Raw genomic sequence first — 26,349 nt, 5'->3', positions numbered from 1 at the left:
GGTTCTAGTTGAATTTGAGAAGGGGGGTTGAATCAAGTTAGCTTAAAACTAAAGTTTCAAGCTTTGTTTTTGCTGTTGCTCGAGTTGCAGGAGATTATTTGAAATTATCTCATATGCAGAACATTAAAAGAGCAGAGAAGAGGAGAAAGAGGCCAGCATGTATCCTGGTTCAGATTCTCAGTACCATGAATCCTACGTCCAGTCTCCACCACAAACCATGGTGGAATTTTCACTATAATTCTGAGATTACATACACCAATACTATTGAATTACTCCCTAATTCAACTAGTTTCTACCCCTAAGCTTTCTTCACCAAAGCTTAGCAACCCCAAAGTGCTGTCCCAACTTGGAAGGGGAATCTAAACAGATTCAATCTCACCAAGTGCTAACCCAACTTGGCAAGGGGAACTAATCCTAGTTCATAAACCCAAATTACATCAGAAATTAGTGGCTATTTTGCATCACTCTTGCCTTTTCTCTCTTGGCTTTTGAACCTCACATAATTGCCTTTTAAAAACAGAAAATAATGCAAGACAGCCATAACACAAAGATCAGAATTAAGCTTGAGTAGAAGAAAAAGATTCCAGCTCAATGTATGAGATGGTGCTCTGTATGTGTGCTTTCTTTTTCTTAACTTGAAATGGTGGAGTGAAGCTTATTATATATCTTCAACTTGGCTTCATTGTAGCTTCATCCTTTTGCTTGTCCTTGCTGTCCGTTGGAGCTGGCACAGCTAGCAAGCTGTCCTTCTTCATCATGCTCCACTACCCTTGCTGTTGGAGGAGCTCGTCCACCACCTCTGTGGTCCTTTTCCTTGCTTTCTTCCATGGCATGCTCTTCTTTTGCATTCTGCTCCATTTCCTTGCTGCTACTCTGTGCTCTTTGCTCGTTTGTGTTTTGCTCAACCACGATCCTAGTATTGCTCAACTGATGTCCTTGGGTTAGTGGTTGTCTTAGTATCCTTTCTTGCTTTTACAGAACCACACCTGTCCTTGCATGATACAGTTGTCCTCCTTTAACATTTAGCAAAGCATATAACCATTTTATTTTTGAACGTTGCTATGAGGATGAGCTTTGGCTCTTTTTCATTGCTGAAGCACTTGCTGGACTTGGACTGAAGCAATATAAACTTGGACATATGAGCCTGCATCATTAAACCACACATTAAATAATATTGGGGTTTCAACCCAAATGAATATTTGTCATCATAAATTTATCCAAAATCAAACTAGACTCAACACTCATAAAACTGAAAAAAAAAATATGTAAAACTATATTCATAGAGACATTTTAAATGAATCATAATAATGGCAAATTAATTTAAAAAAGTTTCAACACGTTAATATCATAAAATACAAACACTTAAAAAACAAATGTAAAAAGATAATGGTAAGTTGGAAAAGACTAATTTAGCCTATGAGAGCTAGGATTATAGCTCTTAATTGTTGAACGTGAGCTCAAACTTATGACGAGCGAGTGAGAATCGGTTCTTTCATCTGCACCAGACATTTGGCAGTTAATAGAGAGAGTGAGTTATTAGAGATCATAAGGTAAAGCTACTCAAGAGATACATTTTTCAGTCACAGGTCCTAGTTGGTAGAGTTAGTTACTAAAATTCTTAGTCTAACCGAGTCTTTTCTAGTTTACTCGATTATGAAAAATTTTAAAATAAACTCTTAGAAAATTAAAAAACAAAGGAAAAAAGAAAACTCTAAAGGCAGATCGTGGACTTGTGTATATTCTTTTCCAATGCTAAACAACAAACATTTAAAGATAATTAGCAATGCTATAGCTATGGCTATCTATATTTATTTATATTATATAATATATAATATTATCCAAACAAATAGCAATTATCTTTTTCGGTTAATTAGATTATTTTTCATTAACAATAGATATAGATTCAATTGAAATTAGTTAATCACTTTAACATATACTAATTAGAATAAAATTAATTTAGCTTGCTAGTTATTTAATATATGATTGTAATTAATTTTATAATAAGAGTACATACAAAGTATATAAAGTTAACCACCTAATAAACACTCTTTTAAATTTTCATTTAAAAAATTTTTTTTTAAAAAAGGCTCACTTTTTTTCTCTCTCAATCTTCACTCTTTTTCTCTTTCTTTTCATTCATCAAACCATTAACACATCATTTATAATCACCTATACATACCATATTCACATATTTAAATGAACATCTTTCAATTTAATATATTTACTAATTTTTTCACACACCGTTACACCCACTAGCACACCACACACTAACACTATATCTTCATCACAAAATTACGACGTCACATATAACTACATCACTAAAAAATCTAAAAGAATAAAGAAATTGCCTGTTTATATGAAAAAACTACCATTATATAATAACCCACACAACGTACTTTGAAAATTTTGTCAACTCTAACACTTTATATCCTATCTCACAACACTTATCATAAGATAAACTAACCCTAAGATATAAGTCCCTTTATCTAGCCATCACCTCAAATTCGAAACCTAGCACCTATGAGAAAGTGGCTATACATGAATGCTGGAGAAAGGCAATACAAGCTGAATTGACAGCTTTGGATCAAAATAGAACTTAGTGTCTCACTAAACTCCCACAAGGTAAGAAAATCATGGATTGCACATTGAAAGGTATCAGATCTTGAATCTGATGTAGTGCTTCAGAGAGAAAGGGATGAGAAGAATCTAGAGAGAGAGAAAAGAGAAAGAGTTTGGAATGTTATTGAATCAAGCTGCTATGTACAACTACAGTTAGGGTATCTATATGGTTAGCTAAGCATAACTAGTAATTGCTGATTAGGCATAACTACCTAACAACTATCCCTCTAATTTGTATAGTCTACATGCTCATCTGTATTGACTATTGTGGACTCACATACACTGTCATGCCCCCTTAAACACAAGGTTGGTGAGACAGCAACCTTGAGTTTGTCACGGCAATCAAGGAACAAGGGGGAAGGAACGGCCTTGGTTAGTACATCAGCAAGTTGAGCAAAGCCTGGGATATGATTGACTCGAATTGTGCCATTGTCTACGTAGTCCCGAACAAAATGGAGGTCCAACTCAAAATGCTTGGATTTAGAGTGAATGATTGGATTAGCAGCAAGTAACACAATATCTTGATTTTCACAAAAGAGCTGGAGAGTAGCTGTTAAAGGACATAGCAACTCAGTTAGCAGGTTTCTAACCCAAATCATATCAGCCACAGCTACTGCCATAGATCTGTATTTCGCCTCAGTGCTAGAGCGTGTCACAACTGTTTGCTTCTTGGAGGACCAAGAAACTGGATTGGGACCAAGGAAGACACAAGTGCCACTGGTGGAATTGCAATTATCAGGGTCACTGCCCCAATCCGAATCACAGTAAGTTAGGATGGACAGATTCCTCCCTTTCTTCAAATGCAGGCCATGATACAAAGTACCACTCAAGTATCAAAGGATGCGTTTCACCACCTTCTAATGGTCCTCGGATGTGGACTGCATAAATTGGCATACCCGATTTACGGAGTATGCAATTTTAAGCCTAGTCATAGTCAGGTATTTTAAGCTACCAACCACACTTCTGTTTAAGGAAGGGTTATCAAAGGGAACACCCCCGGTGGCAGTGAGTTTCAGTGTGGAAGGTAATGGTGTAGAGTAAGGTTTACAACCTTCTAGCCCTGCTTTCTTCAAAAAGTCCTGGATGTATTTCGTTTGTAAAAGGGAGAGACCTCTATCTGCTGTCTTGACAACTTGCACGCCAAGAAAATACTGCAAGTTTCCAAGGTCTTTGAGAGAAAAGTTAAGATTCAGTTGCTGAATAACTTGGCTAATGGCAGAGCCTGAGTCACCAGTGAGAATTATGTCATCAACATAGACGAGAGCATAAAGCCTGGACTGAGGGGTGACTCGTGTAAAGAGGGAAGTATCTGATTTGGTGGGGGTGAAACCCAGGCGTTTGAAGGCACCCAATAGCTTCACATACCAGGCTCGAGGGGCCTGTTTCAAACCATAGAGGGCCTTGGTCAGCTTACAGACCAAGGTTCCATCTCCCTGCTCATAGCCTTTTGGTTGGGACATGTACATATCTTCAGATAAGTCACCGTGCATGAAGGCGTTGTTGACATCTAACTGCTTGATAGGCCACGAGTTTGCAAGAGTAAGAGACAACATAATGCGAATCGAAGCAGGTTTCACAACGGGACTGAACGTTTCCTTGTAGTCCAGCCCTGGTCTTTGATGGAAGCCCTGGGCAACCAGCCTGGCTTTATACTTGTCAATGGATCCATCAGCATTGTACTTGATCCGAAACACCTACTTGCTACCAATGGGCTCCTGATTTGGTGGCAATTTCACCAAATTCCAAGTATGGTTCTGCATGCGGGCAGAGTACTCAGCATCCATGGCAGCCCACCACTTTGAATCAGACAGGGTCTGTTTCACTGATTTAGGCTCAAGGTGAGCATGAAGAGCTCGGGGAAAACCCAATTTTTCTCTGGTAATCATGGGATGAAGGTTCTGAGTCATAGGGTTGGTAGATAGAGGTAAGACCATTTCAGGGGACTGAATGGGGTTAGGAACGGCCTGGGCAGTAGGTGCATCTAAGAGTGTAGCTATTGAGGGGTCAGATCCACTAAGGGGGTTATTTGAGGGTGAAAGCATTTGGGGAGGTGAGAACACAACAGGAGTTTGATGAGTGGTGTTAGTGGATAGGCTTGGAGAAAGGGAATGGGTGGGTGTTATGGTAGAAGGCTGATCTTATGGCATGGGAGGAGCAATAGGGGAGAAGAAGGATGGTAGGGAATGAGGGTCTGTCATCAGATGTGCTATTGATTTTAGTTGCAGGCTGAAAGGGGAAAGTGAAATCTTTGAAGGGAAAATGAGTCTCATCAAAGATTACATGTCTGGTCATCACAACTCTCCCCGATGGCAGTAGGCACTTGTATCCTTTGTGCAAATTGCCATAGCCAAGGAATACTGCTGGTTCAGATCGAAACTAAAGTTTGTTGTGGTTATACGGCCTCAAGTGAGGGTAGCACAGACAGCCAAATACTCTTAAGGCATCATAGGGAGGCTTCTTGCCAAACAAGGTCTCCATTGGCATTTGGTTCTGCAGTGTGGGAGTTGGTAGGGCATTGATCAAGTAAACAGCAATTTGGAAGGCTTCACCCCAAAATTTTGCTGGCATTCCAGCCTCAGCCAAGAGTGTGAGTCCCATCTCAACCACGTGGCGGTGCTTTCGTTCAGCATTGCCATTTTGCTGAGGGGTATGAGGGTAGGAGAACCTGTGAATCCATCCACGAGATTGCAAAAACTTTGACAAACTAACATATTCAGGTGCATTATCACTTTGAAGCATCTTAAGCTTAGTATCTAATTGCAATTCCACCATTTGCTGAAAATGATTAAATACTGATTTGAGTTGAGATCTAGTTGTTAATAGGTAAAAGCAAGTGTATTTAGAAAATGCATCAATGAAGTTTACAAAGTAGACATTTCTATTAGAATCAGGGGAGGGAGCTGGTCCCCAAATATCCGAATAGACTAGTTGTAATGGAGCTGTGTACATTGTCTTGGAATCAAGAAAGGATAATTGGTGTGATTTTCCTAAACAACATAAAGAACAAACAGATTTGGGGAGGGGAATTGACTTATTACAATTGTGCAAGACCACAGAGAGGACTTTATTTGAAGGATGACCTAAACGACCATGCCACAACAAGGAATCACTAACTGAATCAATATTTGTAAAAAAATGCAGCAGCTCCTTCTGCATTGCTTTGGGTATTTGCAAGGTTGAAATTGAGAAACCGATAAAGACCTTTATCAACAACTCCCTTGAGAACAACTTCTCTAGTTTCCTGTGATTTAACATAACAACTATCATGATGAAATTCAAAATAAACATTGTTATCACAGCAGAATTTATAAACACTCATGAGGTTCTTTGTGATATCTAGAACATGTAAAAGTTTCTTCAATAACAGTTTCTTGCAACTCAAATCAGTTTTAATAAATGTATTTCCAACAAGATTGATATTCAAACCTGTACCATCTCCAATTATGACTCGCTCATGACCTGCATAATCTCCCTGATCAGTTAAATTTCTTGCATCATATGTCATGTGATGAGTGGCTCTAGAGTCAAGATACCAGTCTTGATCTTGAAGAGGTGGTGAATTTGCCAGAACATTGCTTAAGTTGGCTCTTGGAGCTATATTTTCTTGAGAGGATGATTTAGCATTTTCTGCCCCATCATATCTATACCAGTAGTGAACTGCAACGTGGCCCGGTTTGCTACAGAGCTGACATTGAGTTCTTAAGACCTGGCCTCTATTTCCTTCATGTCCTCTTCCTTGCCTTGTATCATAATTTCTAGATTCAGCATACTGACTTCTATTTCCTTCATATCCACTTCCATGCCTTGTATCATAGCTTCTAAATATAGCATAGTTTTTATCATAATTTCTATTTTCACCATAACTCGACCATAGCCTCCTCGCATTGTTCTAGCACCATACTGATGAGCGGATATTTTATACGCTTTTTGGCATCATCTTCAAATAGTTTTGGTTATGTTTTGTTTAAGTTTTATTATATTTTCATAGGTTTTAGTGAAAAATTCACATTTTTAGATTCTACTTTGAGTCTGTGTGTTTTACGATGATTTCAGGTGAATTTTGGCTGAAATTGAGGAGCTTTGGAAAATGTCTGATTCAGAGACAAAGAAAGGACTGCAGATGTTGTCGGATTTTGACCTCTGTGCACTCGAAGGAGCATTTCTAGAGATACAGAAGTCCAAATAGCACACTCTCAATGGCTATAGAAATCTAACATCCAGGGCTTTCCAGAAATATATATTATTCTCTGCTTTGCGCTGGAAATGAAGGTCTAAAACTGGCGTTCAACGCCAGTACTTCACCCTCTTCCTGGCGTTGAATGCTCAAAAGGGAGCAGCTGGCGTCCAACGCCCAAAAGGAGTCTAAAGATGGCGTTCACGCCCAAGAAGGGTACTAGCTCGTGGAGTCACCCTTAGCTCAGCCCAAACACTCACCAAGTGGGCCCAGAAAGTGGATTTTCACACTACAAAACTAGTTTATCTTATTTCTGTAATTCTTAGTTATCAGATTAGTATATATAGACAAGAGTTCACCCTTGTTAGTAGCTCTTGGCCACTCTACACGTTTTACATTACTTTTCTGTAAGCTATGAGCAACTAAACCTCTTAGGTTAAGGTTAGGAGCTCTGTTGATTTTTATGGATTAATAATATCACTATTCTATTTCAATCTATACTTGATTCCATTCTAAGATGTATCTTCGTTCTTCATCCTAAATGAATTGGGAGTGTAACTTAACCATCATCCCTATTCTACATGGGTTCTTGCAAGTCCTTAACGGGATAGTATTGAACCATAAGCTTGATTATACATCTCTTAGACGACTAACCCACGACTTCATTGGGGACTTAGAGACATCAGTTCAGCCAAGGTACGGGGCAATTAGGGCCTTTGTGGTGTAGGCTAGAATCCATGGAGCAAAGTTCTCTGATCCAAAAGATCCGACCTTGTCTGTGGCGCTTTGAGTAGGATCACCAAGGGAATAGACTGCTAGAGCTTCACCCCCGTTTAGATTGGATGACCACTTACCTGGTATTTGATCTGAAGCAGAGGAGATTAATGACCACTGACCTGGCATTAGTCACTTACAGCTTGCCATGGAATGAATCATCAGAAGTTGAAGTAGACAGGGAGAAAAGTTGACCAGAAGGAGGAAGCATCTCCAAAGCCTCAACCGTTCTCTTATCACTGATTTCACACCAATTAAGTAATTCTATCTTTATTCTATTTTTATCCATTTTTCACAACAAACTATATTTTCTATCCGCCTAACTGAGATCTACAAGATAGCCATTGCTTGTTCAAACCAACAATCTTCGTGGGATCGACCCTCACTCACCTGAGCTATTACTTGGACGACCCGGTGCACTTGCCGGTCTATCTGTGCGAAACTTGCGGAGTCAATTTCGTGCACCAAGTTTTTGGCGCCGTTGCCAGGGATTGTTCGAGTTTGACAAACTACCGGATTATCTTGTTGCTTAGATTAGATACTTTTTACTATTTTGTTTTGAGTCTTTTGTTTTCTTTTTTAAAAACTTTTTCAAAATTCAACTTTTTTTTCTTTTGTTTGAGTCTAGTGTCCGTTCTTAAGTTTGGTGTCCTTTGTGTGTTTTTTATTTTCTTTAAATTTTCGAAAATTGTTCTTGAATGTTCTTCTTTGTATTCAAGTTGTTCTTATTTCTTTTCTTGTTTTGATCTTAAAATTTTTAAGTTTGGTGTTTTTGGTTGTTTGTCTTTGATCTAAAAAATTTTAAGTTGGGTATCTTTTGGTTGTTTTTCTCTTTCTTCATTAATTCAAAAAATAAAAAAATATCTTTTTATCTTTATTCAAAAATTTCGAAAATCTTGCTTTCTTTTTTTATCTTGATTTAAAAGTTTTTTAAGTTTAGTATTTTCTTGTTAGTAAAGTCAAATTTCAAACCTTATCTTTTTTAAATCTTTTCTTTTAATTTGATTCTTTCCTATCTTATCTTTCTTTTAAAATTTTAAAATTCAAAACTTTTTCAAATCATTATCTTATCTTATCTTAATTTTAAATTTCAAATTCAAATCTTTTCAAAATTCAAATCTTTTTCAAACCTTCACCATATCTTATCTTATCTTATTTTCAAATCTTTTTTAATTAGTTACTTGTTTTATCTTATTTTAATTTTTAAAGTTTGATATCTCTTTAATACTCTTCTTTTCTCTTCCCTCTTTTTCAAAACTTCCTAACTAATTCCTCTCTTCTATTTTCGAAAACTTCTTACCTTTCTCTCTCTTCTTTTTCGAAAATCATCTTTCAATTTTCAAATATTTTTAGTTAATTAGCTTTTAATTTCCTATTCAATTAATAATTAAAATAAAAACAAAAATATTTTAATTCTAGTTTTCCTTTTTACTTCTTAATTTTCGAATTCTTTTACCCCCTGTATTCGAATTCTTCTCCTCATTCCTCTATCTTCATTCTTCTTTCTTCTTCATATCTCACAGGGAGTTCTCTATACTTTGACATAGAAACTCCCATTTTCTTTCTTTCTTGTTTTCTTTTTCTTGTTCACGAGCAAGAACAGAGATAAAGAACCTCTCTTTGATCCTAATCCTGAACCTGAGAGGACCCTAAGGAAGCTTTTACAATAAGTTAAAGCACAACACTCCGGAGAAAACCCCACTGAACTTTTCAAACAAGAAGCTGAAAATACAAACATGGCAGCCGATTAGAATAATGGAGGAGATGCAAGGAAGGTTCTTGGTGACTTCACTGCACTAACTTCTGACTTCTATGGAAGAAGCATCTCTATACCTGCCATTAGAGCAAATAACTTTGAGCTTAAGCCTTAGTTAGTCTCTTTAATGCAACAAAATTACAAATTTCATGGACTTCCACTGGAAGATCCACATCAATTCATATATGAATTCTTGCAATTTTGTGATACTATTAAGACCAATAGAGTGGATCCTGAGGTCTACAGGCTTATACTTTTCCCATTTGCTGTTAGAGACAGAGCTACGATATGGTTGGATTCTCAACCTAAGGAAAGCCTAGACTCTTGGAAAAAGTTGGTCAATACTTTCTTGGCCAAGTTCTTTCCACCTCAAAAGATGAGCAAGCTCAGGGTGAAAGTTCAAACCTTCATACAAAAAGAGGGTGAATCCCTCTACGAAGCTTGGGAAAGATACAAGCAACTAATCAGGAGATGTTCCCCCTGACATGCTCTCAGAATGGACTATCCTAGGTATCTTCTATGATGGTCAATCTGAGATGTCCAAGATGTTCTTGGACCATTCTACTGGTGGATCACTCTACTTGAAGAGAATGCCTGAAGAGGCACAGGAACTTATTGAAATGGTTACAAACAACTAGTTCATGTACACTTTTGAGAGTAACCCTATGCACAATGGGGTAGCTCAGAAGAAAGGAGTTCTGGAGGTTGATACTCTGAATACCATATTGGCTCAGAATAAGATCTTGACCCAACAGGTCAATATGATCTCTCAGTATTTGACTGGAATGCAAGCTGCAACTGGCAGCACTCAAGACACCTCCTATGATGGAGACGCTTATGATCCAGATCAACCCACTATGAAAGAGGTGAATTACATATGAGAACTCTATGGAAACACCTACAACTCCTCATGGAGGAATCATCCTAACTTCTCATGGAAGGATCAACAAAAGCCTCAACAAGGCTTCAACAATAATCAAGGTGGAAGAAACCAAAATAGGTTTAAAAGTAATAAACCATTCCTATCTTCTCACTAACATATGGAGACTTCTAAGCAGAGTCTTTCTGACTTAGCAACCATAGTCTCTGAACTCTCTAAGACCACTCACAGTTTCATAACAGAAACTAGGTCTTCCATCAGAAATCTAGAGGTACAAGTTGGTCAGCTGAGCAAGAGAATCCCTGAGACCCCTCCTAACACTCTCCCAAGCAACACTGAAGTAAACCCAACAGAAGAGTGCAAGACCATCACTGTAGAAGTTGAGGCCGAATCTGAAGGGGATGCTCTAGCATTGAACGCCAGTAAGGAAGTCCCTACTGGGTATTGAACGCCCAAGGAGGAGCCATCCTTGGCGTTGAACGCCAGTAAGGAAGTCCCTACTAGGCGTTCAACGCTCAAAGAAGAACCATTCTTGGCATTGAACGCCAGTAAGAGAATCTTTACTGGGCATTCAACGCCCAAAGTGGTACATAAGCTGGCATTGAACGCCAGTAATAGGGCAGCTGGGCGTTCAACGCCCACAAAACACTTTCCTATTGAAGAACTGAAGGCAACTAAGACTCATGAGGAGAACATAGAAGTTCCATTGAATGCCTTATTGTAAATTATGGATTATGAAGATCACTTCTCCTCTGATGAGGAAGAGGAAACTAGGGAAGAGCAAGTTGCTCGGTACCTAGGAATTCTGATGAAGTTAAATGCCAAATTATGTGGAATAGAGACATTGGAGGAAGAACCTCCAGTGCTCACCAAAGAACTCAATGCCTTGGTTCAAAAGAAACTACCTCAGAAGCTGTCGGATCCCGGACACTTCCTAATTCCTTGCACCAAAGGCACCAGTACCTTTGAGAAGGCTCTGTGTGACCTAGGATCAAGTATAAACCTCATGCCACTCTTTGTAATGGAGAGACTGGGAATCTTTGAGGTACAAATTGCAAGAATCTCGCTAGAGATGGCAGACAAGTCAATAAAAAATGCATATGGTCTAGTAGAGGATGTCTTAGTAAAGGTTGAAGACCTTTACATCCCTGCAGATTTTATAATCTTGGATACTGGAGAGGACGAGGATGAATCCATCATCCTTGGAAGACCTTTCCTAGCCACTGCCAATGCCATCATTGATGTAGCAAGGGGAGAGCTAGTCCTACAATTGCATGAGGACTGTATCTTATTCAAAATACCTAACCCTAACTCTCCCTCTGACAAAAGAGAGACAATTGTGCAACTCTTAGTGTTCCAACCCTCTCTCTCTCAGTGCAAAGTTATACAGAGCCCCCAGACACCAATTCTAAGTTTGGTGTTGGGCAGCCATCATCAAGCACTAAGAATAAAGGTACTAAGAAGAAGGTATCTAAAGGCTGGAGGGACAAGAAAATCTCCACTGAAGGCCTCTCACCTGGCATGAAAGTTGTCTTCACTGACAACCCAGTCATTCCACATACTGTGAACAAGATCCGGTCTCTAGAACATGTGAAACTCATCCATGAGAGCACAGGCAAGAACTTCACTGTAAGGGGTGAAATTCTGATCCCTTATCCATCTCCATAAGGAGCTAACCATCAAGCTAGTGGCGTTAAAGAAGCGCTTGTTGGGAGACAACCCAACCGTGATTAGTTATTTCTGTTTTTCTTTAAGTTTATTTTAAATAATTATTTCTTTAAGTTTGTGATCATGTGAAATAGTTAGAACAGAAACAGAGACAGTCAGAACTGGAAACAGAACACCCTGGAGCAGGTACCTAGCTGGCGTTGAACGCCAGACAAGGAGGCCAGAGTGGGCATTCAATGCCACACAGGGTATCCTTAATGGGCATTCAACGCCCAAGAAGAGTAGTATTGCTGGCATTGAACACCAGCCAAGGAGCATGCAGCTGGCATTAAATGCCAGCCAGGAGGCAGAGACCTGGCATTGAGCGCCAGGAAGGAGGTCCTTTATGGGCGTTCAACGCCCTATGAGGAGCATAAAGCTGGCGTTCAGTCATGGTAAAATCTTGGTTTTTTTAATTATCAGGGACTCCCAAGCACACGAATTCTCTCTAACTAGATAATTGAGGGCTTGTTAGTCAACAGTATAACACGAGGCATATATTGGTGTCAACCAAGAAGATATATATCAATATATCTATTGAAAATGCTTTTATTCATCTAGATTGATCTAAATTGACTTTTTTTACCCCACTCTAATAAAATAAACAAAGAATGAAAATGATTATGAATTCACTATGGTATATACATATACCGTTATATAAATATAACTTCGACAGGTCAAATTCAGCCTTTAAACTACTGTTTAATTATTTCATTGTCATTCTCAATATAACAAGAATGGAATCACGCTCTGTAGGATTTGAACCTACGACATCGAATTTTGGAGACCCACGTTCTACCGAACTGAACTAAGAGCGCTTATTATTTATTTTTTTAATAACATAATAATATTATATTAATAAAATATTATTAAATTTTAAGTGACCCCAATACATCTTGCTTGCATATGCCATATACTATATATAAATATTGATATATATGTATCTCCAATTTGAATCGGTCTCAATTGATCCCTTGTTACTTCTCCTACGATAAGTATTAGTTCGAGATAGGGATGACAGGATTTGAACCCGTGACATTTTGTACCCAAAACAAACGCGCTACCAAGCTGCGCTACATCCCTTTCAATTGGTTTCCTGTGTCATTGTAAAGAATCTTTGTCTTGTTTTCCACATTTTCTCCGTTGTATATATATTATATAATATAAAATAATATATAATATAATTAAGAATATAAAAATTCTTATATTCTAATCAGAAAAATTTTAATATAATAATCAAAGAAAGACTTCTTAAGTTAATAAATAATTTAAATAATAATAAATAGGAAATTTCCCTAACATGGAAATCTATTTCATTTTTATGGAATGTTCGGGCAGAAATAGACCCCTTTTTATTAGAAAACAAAAAAGCTATCGAATGAATCGTTGTACATTTCAAATTTGAATTAAGAATTCGGCAGAAAATCCATATACGAGCAGGAGCTGGGCATTCAATGCCCACAAAGGGCAGGGAATTCGAATTCCCTGGCCTCTCAGGACCAGTGGGTCCCACAGAATCTCCACCTACCCCCATCTTCTTCTCTCCCTTACTTTCCCTCTTCTCCACACACTCTTCCCCATAAACCCTCAACCAATCACATCCATATCTCTTCCCAAAACCATCACAACTACCACCAACTACCACCCACTTCAAATTAAAAAATTTAACACCTAATTCCCCCCTCAAGTTCAAAACCTAACCCATCCCACCCTTATAAATACCCCTTCTTCTAACCTTCCAACACACACTTCATACACACAAGCCCCCACTTGGCCGAACCATATCTCCCTCCATCTCTCTCTATTTTCTTTTTCTTCTACTATTTTCTTCCCTTTTGCTATTATTTTGCTCGAGCACGAGAAAAGCTTTAAGTTTGGTGTTGGAAAAGCCTTGCTTTTTGCTTTCCATTCACACTTATGGCACCCAAAGTCGGAGAATCCTCTAGAAAAAGGAAAGGAAAAGCTGTTGATTCCACCTCCAAACCTTGGGAGATGGAGAAATTCATCACCAAATCTCATCAAGACCACTTCTATGAAGTAGTGGCAAAAAAGAGGGTGATTCCTGAAGTCCCCTTTAGGATAAAAAAGAATGAGTACCCGGAGATCCGACGAGAAATCCGGAAGAGAGGTTGGGAAGTTCTAACCAATCCTATCCCGGAAGTTGAAATCTTGATGGTGCAAGAGTTCTATGCCAATGCATGGGTCACTAAACATCATGATACAAGTGTGAACCCAAACCCCAAAAATTGGAGCACCATGGTCCGAGGACGACCCTTAGATTTCATCCCGGAAAGTGTAAGGTTGGCGCTCCATTTTCCAGTAATGCAAGGAGACCCACATCCTTACACTAGAAGAGTCAAGTTCGATCAGAGGCTGGACCAAGTCCTTTTAGACATTTGTGTGGGAGGAGCTCAGTGGAAGATGGATGCTCAAGGCAAGCCTATCCAACTAAGAAGGCTTGACCTCAAGCCTGTAGCTAGAGGATGGTTGGAATTCATCCAACGCTCTATCATCCCTACTAGCAATCGATCAGAAGTGACCATTGACAGAGCCATCATGATTCATTGCATCATGATTGGGAATGAGGTGGAGGTACATGAGGTAATACCTTAATAATTGTAAAAGAAAGCTGAATAGCCTTTCACCTTAGCAAGGTTGGCTTTTTCCCACCTTATATGTCACTTATGTAATTCAGCTAGAATTTTCATAGAAGGAGACATCCCCATTGAGGAGGACAAGCCCATTACTAAAAGAAGGATGGAGCAAACTAGAGAGCCTACGCATGCACCTTAACAAGAGCATGTGGAGCTGCCTCAACAAGAAATTTCTGAGATGCCTCAAGGGATGCGTTTTCCTTCCCAAGGCTATTGGGACCAATTACATACTTCTCTAGGAGAATTAAGCTCAAACATAGATCAGCTGAGGATGGGACATCAAGAGCATTCCACCATCCTCTATGAAATAAGAGAAGATCAAAGAGTTATGAGGGAAGAACAACAAAGGCAAGGGCGTCAAGTGAAAAGCTTAAGACTGAGTAGTTAAAGTCGTGATCCAAAGCAAAAGAGTATGCTTAAGAACTCTAGACACCACTGGCTGGGGATTCTAGCAAAGTTGAATCATAATCTAAAAGGATTCACCCAATTAAGTATCTGTGGCATTTATGTATCCGGTGGTAATACTGAAAAACAAAGCGCTTAGGGTCACAGCCAAGACTCAAAAGAAGCTGTGTTTAAGAATAAAAAAGAACTAAACTAGGAGAGTCAATAATATCATCCGGATTCTAAGTTCCTAAAGATGCCAATTATTCTGAGCTTCAAAGGAAAGTGAGATGCCAAAACTATTCAGAAGTGAATAGCCACTAGTCCCGCTCATCTAATTGAAAATGAGCTTCATTGAAAACTCTGAGATTTATTGTATTCTTCTCTTTTTTTAATCCTACTTAGTTTTTGGTTGCTTAGGGACAATCAACAGTTTAAGTTTGGTATTCTGATGAGCGGATATTTTATACGCTTTTTGGCATCATTTTTATATAGTTTTTGTTATGTTTTGTTTAAGTTTTATTATATTTTCATAGGTTTTAGTGCAAAATTCACATTTTTGGATTCTACTTTGTGTGTTTTATGATAATTTCAGATAAATTCTGGCTGAAATTGAGGAGCTTTGGAAAAAGTCTGATTCAGAGACAAAGAAAGGACTGCAGATGTTGTCGGATTCTGACCTCCGTGCACATGAAGGAGCATTTCTGGAGCTATAGAAGTCCAAATGGCGCGCTCTCAATGGCTATGAAAAGCTAACATCCAGGGATTTCTAGAAATATATAATAGTCTATACTTTTCTCTGGAAATAAAGGTCCAAAATGGGCATTCAACGCCAGCACTTCACCCTCTTCCTGGCATTGAACACCCAAAAGGGAGCAGCTGGCGTCCAACGCCCAAAAAGGAGTCCAAAGATGGTGTTCAACACCCAAGAAGGCTACTAGCTCGTGGAGTCACCCTTACCTCAGTCCAAACACTCACCAAATGGGTCCAGAAAGTGTATTTTCGCACTACAAGACTAGTTTATCTTATTTCTGTAATTCTTTGTTATCATATTAGTATACATAGACAAGAGTGCACCCTTGTTAGTAGCTCTTGGCCACTCTACACGTTTTACATTACTTTTCTGTAAGCTATGAGCAACTAAACCTCCTATGTTAAGGTTAGGAGCTCTACTGATTCTTATGGATTAATAATATCACTATTCTATTTCAATCTATGCTTGATTCCATTCTAAAATGCATCTTCGTTATTCATCCTAAATGAATTCGGAGTGTAACTTGACCGTCATCTCTATTATACATGACTTCTTGCAAGTCCTTGACAGGATAATACTGAACCACAAGCTTGATTATACATCTGTTAGACGGCTAATCCACGACTTCGTTGGGGACTTGGAGACATCAGTCCAGCCGAGGTATGGGGCGATTAGGGACTTTGTCATATAGGCTAGAATCAATGGAGTAGCATTCTCTTATCCGGAAGATCCGACCTTGTCTATGGCGCTTTGAGTAGGATCACCAAGGGAATGGACTGCTAGAGTTTCACCCCCGTTCAGATTGGATAACCACTGACCTGGCATTTGATCTGAAGCAGAGGAGATTAATGACCACTGACCTGACGTTAGTCACTTACAGCCTGCCATGGAATGAATCATCAGAAGTTGAAGTAAACAGTGAGAAAAGTTGATCCAGAAGGAGGAAGCATCTCCGAAGCCTCAACCGTTCTCTTATCACTGATTTCACACCAATTAAGTAATTCTATTTTTATTCTATTTTTATGCGTTTTTCACAACAAACTATATTTTCTATCCACCTAACTAAGATCTACAAGATAGCCATTGCTTGTCCAAACCAACAATCTCCGTGGGATCGACCCTCACTCACCTAAGGTATTACTTGGATGATCCGGTGCACTTACCGGTCTATCTGTGTGAAACTTTTGGAGTCAATTTCGTGCATCACATACCTACCTCTTGAACCTCTGAATGCACCTCTAAAATGCCCTTTGGTGCCTCCTCTATCATTGTGATAGGCCAGATTTGCTTGTAGAAATTGCTCAGGCTTTCTGTATCTCTTTAACATGCTTTCATGAGACAACAATACTGCTTCTAGTTCAGGAACCGGAATTCCTCCAGGTCTTGTTATAATTGATGTGATTAAGGGCACCAACCGAAGTTAATGCATCAACTGTGCTTTTTATCTCCAATAGATACTCGCTCACCGAACCAGAGATCTTGATTGAGCTGAGTCTGTTCTTGAACTGCATCACTTTTGCCTTAATGTGAGAAGAAAAGTGAGCTTCTAATCGCTTCCAGACTTGATGCGTGAACACACACCCAACCATTCTTGTTGTGAATGGTTCGGTCATGGATGCAAGCAACGAGGACTTCAACAGTGCATCCTGTCTCTTCCATCGCATATACTCAGGATTGATAGATTCAGAACTAAAAAGATACATCGTTCTAATATTCTCACCAGTGAGATGATCGAGGAGCTCGTTTCCTTCAACAGTTGATTCGGCTTGATCCTTTCATTGTAAAAAATTGTTTTTATCGAGATTCATTGAGATTGGTACTCCTGTAAAAGTGTTTGATTGTGTAGCAGAAGCCATGGTTTTCAGATCAAGGCTCTGATACCATAAAAGGTATCAGATCTTGAATCTGATGTAGTGCTTCAGAGAGAAATGGATGAGAAGAATCTAGAGAGAGAGAGAGAAAAGGGAAAGAATTTAGAATGTTATTGAATCAAGCTGCTATGTACAATTACAGTTAGGGTATATATATGGTTAGCTAAGCATAACTAGTAATTGCTGATTAGGCAAAACTACCTAACAACTATCCCTCTAATTTATATAGTCTACATGCTCATCTGTATTGACTATTGTGGACTCACATACACTGTCACATATAACTTTTTCTAATAAAAATTCAATCCCGATGGCATCATAGAAAGACACAAAGTCAGGCTAATTGCAAAAGGATTCACTAAAGTGCAAGGAGTGGATCATAGTGATACTTTAGTCTAGTTGTCAAAATGACTACTCTACGAGTAATGTTAGCATTAGCAGCGACAAAGGAATGCTATTAGAGACAATATAATGGGACGCCAATACTGCCTTTCTTCACAAAGATTTAGACAAAGAAGTTTATATGAGGATACCACCAATTTGGATATGTCACAACCAGGTTTTGTCTACAAACTGTAAAAGTCTATATATGGACTTAAGCAAGCAAGCAAGTAATGGAATATTAATCTCACTTAGACTCTTGTTGATTCTGGTTTTAAGTAGTTTTTCTATGATCATTCACTTTTCATCAAGAAACAGTCTAAAAGCTTCACTGTCATCCTAGTATATGTGGATGACAAATTCAAAATATTTTGGTAATTTCAAGTACTACTTGAAAATAGAAGTAGCACACTCCAAGTTTAAAACTCATATTTATCAGTGGAAGTACATCATGGATCTTTTCAAGGATTTTGATTATCTAGATTGTAAGTCATTTTCTACTCCATTTTATTATAGTAAAAAATTTTTAAAAGAGTCAGATACTATTATTTTAACGGGCAACACTACTTATATTCTCTTGTTTTCAACTGCCACATAGGATAATTTTTCTATAATTTATAGTCATAATTTTTGGGTTTACGCCCAATTTATAAACTCAATCAGCACTATTGTTATTGTCTTAAGTAGTGTCATCATTGTATCTGTTTGGCTAAATTATTATTGTTGTTACTGTTGTAATTTTTTTTAAAGTTTATTAGTTATTTAGGCTGCTTTGAAATTAATTAGGATTTTTTAAATATAAATTAGGCTTTAAGTTAGGGGTTTCTTTTCAATCTGGGGTCTATTTCAATTTATAACTCTGGAAAAAAAAAGTCAAGTTGAAAAAAAAAAGAAAAATAGATTCAAAAATTTGATATAAAATTTAACAGATCATATCGGATTGCAAGTTTAAAAACACTAATATCTAATTCGATTTAAGTGCAAGTTAAATTATAAATTTTTTCAAACGGAATTCAACCCAATACATGTGCACTCTTAAAATTTGGTCAATTTACTCAGGAAAGAGAAGTACATGAGTAATTAAAATAATAAAAGAGAGATATGAGAAAAAGTGTATTTAACTGGAAAAAATGCGTTTGATTAACACTTATTTTGACAATGGAATCCATCTATATATAAGTTGAAGCAAGATAATGAACTTTTAAGTAATACTTCAAATAATTTTTTACGAAATTTTTATTTGGACAGTTGGATATTACATTCTTTAACAAATTTTAATTATAAAACTAGTAGTTTACAAATTTTTATTTAGTTAGATAAATTCTTATATCAAATTGTTTAACTATATGAGAGATTAATTTGGTAATTAAAAATTTTTAAGAATTAAATGTATATATTTTGAATATTAATCTATATCGTTTATCTAGATCGATCAATTTTTCTCTCAATTGATTTTGAAAAGTGTGATTTTATTATACAATAAGATTTTTCTCACATTTTTATCTTAATCGATTTTACTTAAGTCTTGTATGTTGGGTTTTTGGGCTCCCTTCTTATGTGGAGAAAAAGTCCAAATGTTAGTATCCAAACCCATGAATAATTGAAGTAACTGAGGTGAGTTAGGGTTGAGTGAGAGGGGTCATTTTGAAAGGAGAATACCAAACACTAGAGAGAAAGGAAGAGAGAAAGTTATTTTCACACATACACAAAGCTATCTCTATAAATTGGTCACTACAGATTCGTTAACCATTGGATCGAGCTCAAATTTGGACAGTGTATTCTAAACATCTGGATCTTTGATTCACCATTCAGATCTTCCATTCAATGTCTGTAGTTGGAGATATTGGCCACACACAGCAGCTCTATTTTTGTGGTATTTTCATCTTCTTGTTTTGAAAGCTTTGAAGCTTGAGTTATTTGACTTGTTGTATGCACGTTTTGTGCAGTAATTTGTGACTCTCTTGTACCCTATTTTTCATCATAGTGAAGCTATTTCCTGGTCTTGGTGACTCGTGATTTTTACTTCTCTCATTGAGGAAGTTTTCCATGTTAAAAATCTTGGTGTGTTAGCTTGTCTCTAATTTCTGGTTTATGTGATTTTTCCGCTGCTATTGGGTATTATTGTGCTGGTGTTAATACTTGTTGTGAATGGATATTGTTGTTCTTCTAATTCTTGCAAGTAGGAAATTGTGTGTTTTATTCCTATCAATTGGCATCAGAGCTCAGTTTTGGGTATTTAGTTATAACTTGCTTGAAAGATGGAGGCAAATAATTCTACTAGGATGATAAGTTTAAATGGCACTAATTACCATCTATGGAAGGGCAAAATGAAGGATTTGTTGTTTGTCAAAAATCTACATTTATCCGTATTCTCTACACAAAAACCAGAATCTAAAACGGATAAAGAATGGGAGTTTGAACACCAACAAGTTTGTGGTTTTATTAGGCAATGGATGGATGATAATGTTTACAATCACATTGCTAACGAGACTCATGCTAGGGCTTTGTGGAATCAAATTGAATCCTTGTATGCTTCCAAGTCTGGCAATAATAAATTGTACTTGTTGAATATGCTGATGAATTTGAGATACAAGGAGGGGTCACAAGTATTAGATCACTTGAATGAATTTCAAGGAATTCTGGATCAGTTGTCAAGCATGGGAATCAAGTTTGAAGATGAGGTTCAAGGATTGTGGTTGCTAAATACTCTACCAGATTCTTGGGAGACATTTTGTATCTCTCTTACTAATTTTGCTCCGAATGGTAAAGTGAGCATGCAACTTTTTAAATGTGGCATTTTAAATGAAGAGATGGGAAGGAAGACGCGGAATTCTTCGTTACACTCTGAAATGTTAGTCACTGAAATCAGGGAAGAAATCAGAATAGAATTCAAAAGAGTAGAGGTAAAAGCAGGAACAAATCCAAGGAAAGATACAAGAATGTTGAGTGTCACTACTGTCACAAAATAGGTCACGTTAAAAAATATTCTATCTTTGGAAAAAGGAAAACAATGGTAAGCAAGAAAAGAAGGAAGATAGTGGTAATGATCGTGTATCTTCTATTTCAGATGATCTTCGTACTGTTGATATTGCTGATTATGAGTACAAGGTCAATCTTGTTTCTGATGATGAGTTCAACTAGGTAATTGATAGTGGCGCCTCAATATATGTTACACCGAAGAAGGAGTTCTTCACTTCTTATACTCCAGGTAATTTTGGAGTGCTTAAGATGGGTAATGATGGCTTGGCCAAGGTTATAGGTGTAGGAGATGTTTGTCTTAAGACTAATATGGGAATGAAACTGCTACTCAAATATGTTAGACACGCTCCAGATGTTCGCTTGAATTTGGTTTCAGTTAAAAGGCTTGATAATGAAGGCTTTGTAAACACTTTCGGCTTTGGACAATGGAAGCTTACTAAAGGCAACTTAGTGGTGGCTCGAGAAAAAGGTACTTCAAGTTTATATGTGATGCATGCCATGATTGCAAAAGGTAGTGTGAATGTGATTGAAAGTAAAGAAGTTTGTAGCTTGTGGCACAGACGACTTGGTCATATTAGTGAAAAAGGACTTAATTATTTGGCTCGAAAGGATGATCTTTCCGGTTTGAAGAATGCAGAGTTAGAGAAATGTTCTCATTACATGGCTGGCAAACAAAGAAGATTATCCTTCAAGAAGCACCAACCTTCAAGAAAATCAGATTTCTTGGAATTGGTGCACTTCGATATTTGTGGTCCTTTGAAGGTACGGTCTTTTAGTGGAGCTATTTACTTTATTACTTTTATTGATGATCATTCAAGAAAACTTTGGACTTATGCTTTGAAAACAAAGAACCAAGCTTTGGAAAATTTCAAACAATTCCAAGCTTTGGTTGAGAGGCAAACAGGTAAAAAGCTTAAATGTATTTGCACTGATAATGGTGGTGAGTATTGTGGACCATTTGATGAGTATTGCAAGCAGCAAGGCATTAGACATGAAAAGACACCTCCTAAAACACCTCAGTTGAATGGTTTGGCAGAAAGAATGAATAGAACATTGATTAAAAGAGTTAGGTGTATGCTTACTAAAGCTAAGCTACCTAAAGTCTTTTGGGGTGAAGCGCTACTTACAGCGGCTCATGTGATTAATATGAGTCCTACAATTGCTTTGGACAATGATGTTCTGGATCATGTTTGGTCGGGCAAAGATGTCTCGTATGGTCACTTGAGAGTCTTTGGATGCAAAGTATTTGTTCATGTTCCAAAGGATGAGAGGTCCAAGTTGGATGTGAAAACAAGACAGTGTATTTTTATTGGGTATGGTCAAGATAAGTTTGGTTACATGCTTTATTATCCAGTTGAAAAGAAGCTTGTAAGAAGCCATGATGTAGAGTTTGTTGAAGACCAGACCATTGAAGACATTGATAAGGCAGAGAAGAGTTAATCACAAGAGAGCAGTGACTTGACTTATGTAGATCCAGTTCAGCCGCCTCCTTCATCAGAACAAACAGAGAATCAAGATCAGGAGCATATGCAGCAGAATGAGCCTTTGGTTCCCGATGACCAGGAGATGGGAGTTCTAATTGATGCTCCAGTTGATGATGTGCTGATAATCAACCTGAGCTACCTGAAGATCCACTAGGTTTCCATCCTAGGAGGTCTACTAGAGAGCGACGACCTTCAACGAGGTATCCTTCTAATGAGTATGTGATATTTACTGATGGATATGTGACCTTGACTGATGGGGGAGAACCTGAATGCTATGCAGAAGCTATGGAAGGCGACGACAATAAGAAATGGTTTGATGCAATGCAAGATGAAATGAAATCCTTGCATGATAATCAAACATTTGAGCTTGTGAAGTTGTCAAAAGGGAAGAAAGCTTTGCAGAACAGGTGGGTTTATAGGTTGAAGCATGAAGAAAATTCTCAGTATCCAAGGTACAAGGCTAGATTGGTGGTCAAGGGCTACAGGCAGAAAAAGGGAGTTGACTATAATGAAATCTTTTCACCGGTTGTGAGAAGATCTTCTATTAGGACTATTTTGAGTTTGGCTGCAAGTCTTCATTTTGAGATAGAGCAAATGGATGTGAAAACTGCTTTCCTTCATGGCGATCTTAAGGATGAAATTTACATGGAACAACCTGAAGGTTTCATGGTAAAGGGCAAAGAGGATCATGTTTGCAAACTAAAGAAGAGCTTGTATGGCTTGAAGCAAGCTCCAAGACCATGGTACAAGAAGTTTGAGTCTGTTATGGCAGAACAAGGCTACAAGAAGACTACTTCTGATCATTGTGTATTTGTTAAACAGTTTGCTAATAATGATTTTATTATCCTTTTGATATATGTTGATGACATGCTTATTGTTGGTCAGAATGCTTCTAGGATTGATATGTTAAAGAAGCAACTTGCAATGTCATTTGCAATGAAGGACATTGGGCCGGCAAAAGAGATTCTTGGTATAAGAATCGAGCGTGATAGAAAGGAGAAAAAACTTTGGTTGTCACAGGAGAAATACATAGAGACAATGTTGCACAGGTTTCAAATGGAGAAAGCAAAGGCCGTCAGTACTCCTCTTGCTACACACTTCAAATTGAGTTGCAAGCAAAGTCCATCAAGTGATGAAGAGAAGAAAGACATGAAAAAAGTTCCATATGCATCAGTCGTGGGTAGTTTAACGTATGCTATGGTGTGCACAAGATCGGATATAGCTCATGCTGTTGGTTGTGCTAGCCGTTTTGTTTCAAACCCAGGAAGAGAGCATTGGAATGCTATAAAATGGATAATGAGATATCTTTGTGGTACTTCTAGCATGAAGTTGTGTTATGGAAGTGATAAACCTATTCTAGTTGGTTACACTGACTCAAACATGGCAGGAGATATTGATTCTAGAAGGTCCATTTCAGGCTTCTTGATCAACTTTGCGGGTGGAGCTGTGTCTTGACAATCTAGATTGCAAAAATGTGTTGCTTTGTCTACTACCGAGGCCGAGTTTATTGCCATTACCGAAGCGTGCAAGGAGATGCTTTGGATGAAGAAATTTTTGAAGGAACTCGGGTTTACTCAAGAGAGGTATGTATTGTTTTGTGATAGTCAAAGTTCTATACATCTTGGTAAAAATTTTACTTTTCATTCTCGATCCAACCATATTGATGTGAGGTATCATTGGATACGTGATGTTTTGGATGCTGAGTTGTTGGAACTTGAAAAGGTTCATACTGATGAGAATGATTCTGATATGATGACCAAGGCATTACCAAGATGGAAGTTTGAAGTTTGTTGCTTAATCGCCGGATTGGCGGTTACCTCCACATAGTCGTGAGGGGGAGATTTGTTGGGTTTTTGGGCTCCCTTCCTATGTGGAGAAAAAGCCCAAATGTTAGTATCCAAACTCATGAATAGTTGAAGTGGCTGAGGTGAGTTAGGGTTGAGTGAGAGAGGTCATTTTGAAAGGAGAACACCAAACACTAGAGAGAAAGGAAGAGAGAAAGTTATTTTCGCACATACACAAAGCTGTCTCTGTAAATTAGTTACTGCAGATTCGTTAACTGTTGGATCGAGCTCAAATTTGGACAGTATATTTTACACATCTAGTTACTTGATTTCACCGTTCGGATCTTCGATTCGATGTCATTAATTGGAGATATTGGCCACGCACAGAAGCTCTATTTTTGTGGTATTTTCATCTTCTTGTTCTTGTTTTGAAAGCTTTGAAACTTGGGTTGTTTGGCTTGTTGTATGCACATTTTGTGCAGTAATTTGTGACTCTCTTGTATCCTATTTTTCATCATAGTGAAGCTATTTTCTAGTCTTAGTGACTCGTGGTTTTTACTTCTCTCATTGAGGAAGTTTTTCACGTTAAAAATCTTGGTGTGTTAGCTTGTCTCTAATTTCTTGTTTATGTGATTTTTCCGCTGCTATTGGATATTATTGTGCTGGTGTTAATACTTGTTGTGAGTGGATATTGTTGCTCCTGTAATTCTTGCAAGTAAGAAATTATGTGTTTTATTCTTATCATTGTATGGTATAAAATTATATTTATGAGATCAATTTATTAAAAAAATTTGAAAAATTCAGATACATTTTCAAAACAAACAGTAAAAGATAGATATTTGTTGCTTAATTATTTAATTAATTTAATATTTAATTCGAGTAAAATTTCTTGAATGGTAGTAGATTATATGCTACATGTTTGAGCCAATCTAACAATTTTTGTTCATATCCTTTTAAGAATACAAACATTTCTCTAGCAGGTTTAAACATCATTAGTTGACAACATCGACTATGAAAATTGGGTTCACTAGTGATCATTTCCATCTTTTGAATCTCAGCCATTACTTTCCAATAGATGCACCGGGTACTAGAAATGTAGACACAATAGTTGAGCGTGATTCAGATAGAGAGGCAATTCTAGTTATTGCATCTGCAATTTGCTTTGAGGCAGAGACTTTAAAATTTTTTTTTCTTTTTTGTTATTTCACAAACCACATCTCTCTTTCTTTTTCCAGTACTCTTTTGACTATTATTTTCTTGAGAAGAGCTAAGATTTATGTGTTGAAATTCAGAACTAACTCCCACATTAGCACCTATACCTTCCTTACTATCTCCATAACTTTCTTCTATGTCAACATGACCTTCCTCAAAGTAGGGAGCCCAAGCAAATTTGCCATCGGCCATAACATCTTTAAATAATATAGTTAACTCATCCTTAAAAGGAAGCCCTTTATTTCTGAATTTTCCATATAAGGAATTTTTCTACATGTGTACAATTAATCAACACATGACTTATTACCAAAATTAAAAATTAAAATTTTTACTTTAATAACAAGTTACTACGTACCAATTGTTTTCTCTCCCACCATTCATTTGGTGCATGAACAGTATGTTTAGTATAATCTCATCCTAAACCCGTTTTTTTGCCAAAAAGCTTGTACCATGCTGAACCATTTCTTCTTAAAATTGTCTCCCTTATTTTTTAATTGAATCTTATCATATTGCTTTTCAGTTTTTTTATTAAATTGAGACAAAACATCATTCCAACCTTTTTTTTGTAAGAGTGGTTCCATTATGTTGCTATTTAGCAACTTGATCTAAATATGCTTGGATAAATTGTTTAGTAGTCTCCATGTCTCATGCTGCTTTTGTCTTTAGAGATTCATCGTTACTCATTATTCTATTAAAAAAAATATAAATTTAGATATATATATATATTTAAATTTCAAGTAATAACGTGAAATGTTAATTTAATATTATTTTTATACCAAACTCTCAATAATTTTATTCTAATAAAACGTTTTTGGCATCCAATATTTATGATTTTATTATACTTATGAATAATTTTTTATTTAGTTTGTCTTTTTTAATGAGATCAATTAATCTATATCATAAAAAAAAGTTACAATAAAACATAGTATATGAAAA

The sequence above is a fragment of the Arachis ipaensis genome, chromosome B07 (assembly GCF_000816755.2).
Source record: "Arachis ipaensis cultivar K30076 chromosome B07, Araip1.1, whole genome shotgun sequence".
In the NCBI taxonomy this organism is placed as follows: Eukaryota; Viridiplantae; Streptophyta; class Magnoliopsida; order Fabales; family Fabaceae; genus Arachis; species Arachis ipaensis.
Note: the sequence above shows the minus strand (reverse complement) of the source record.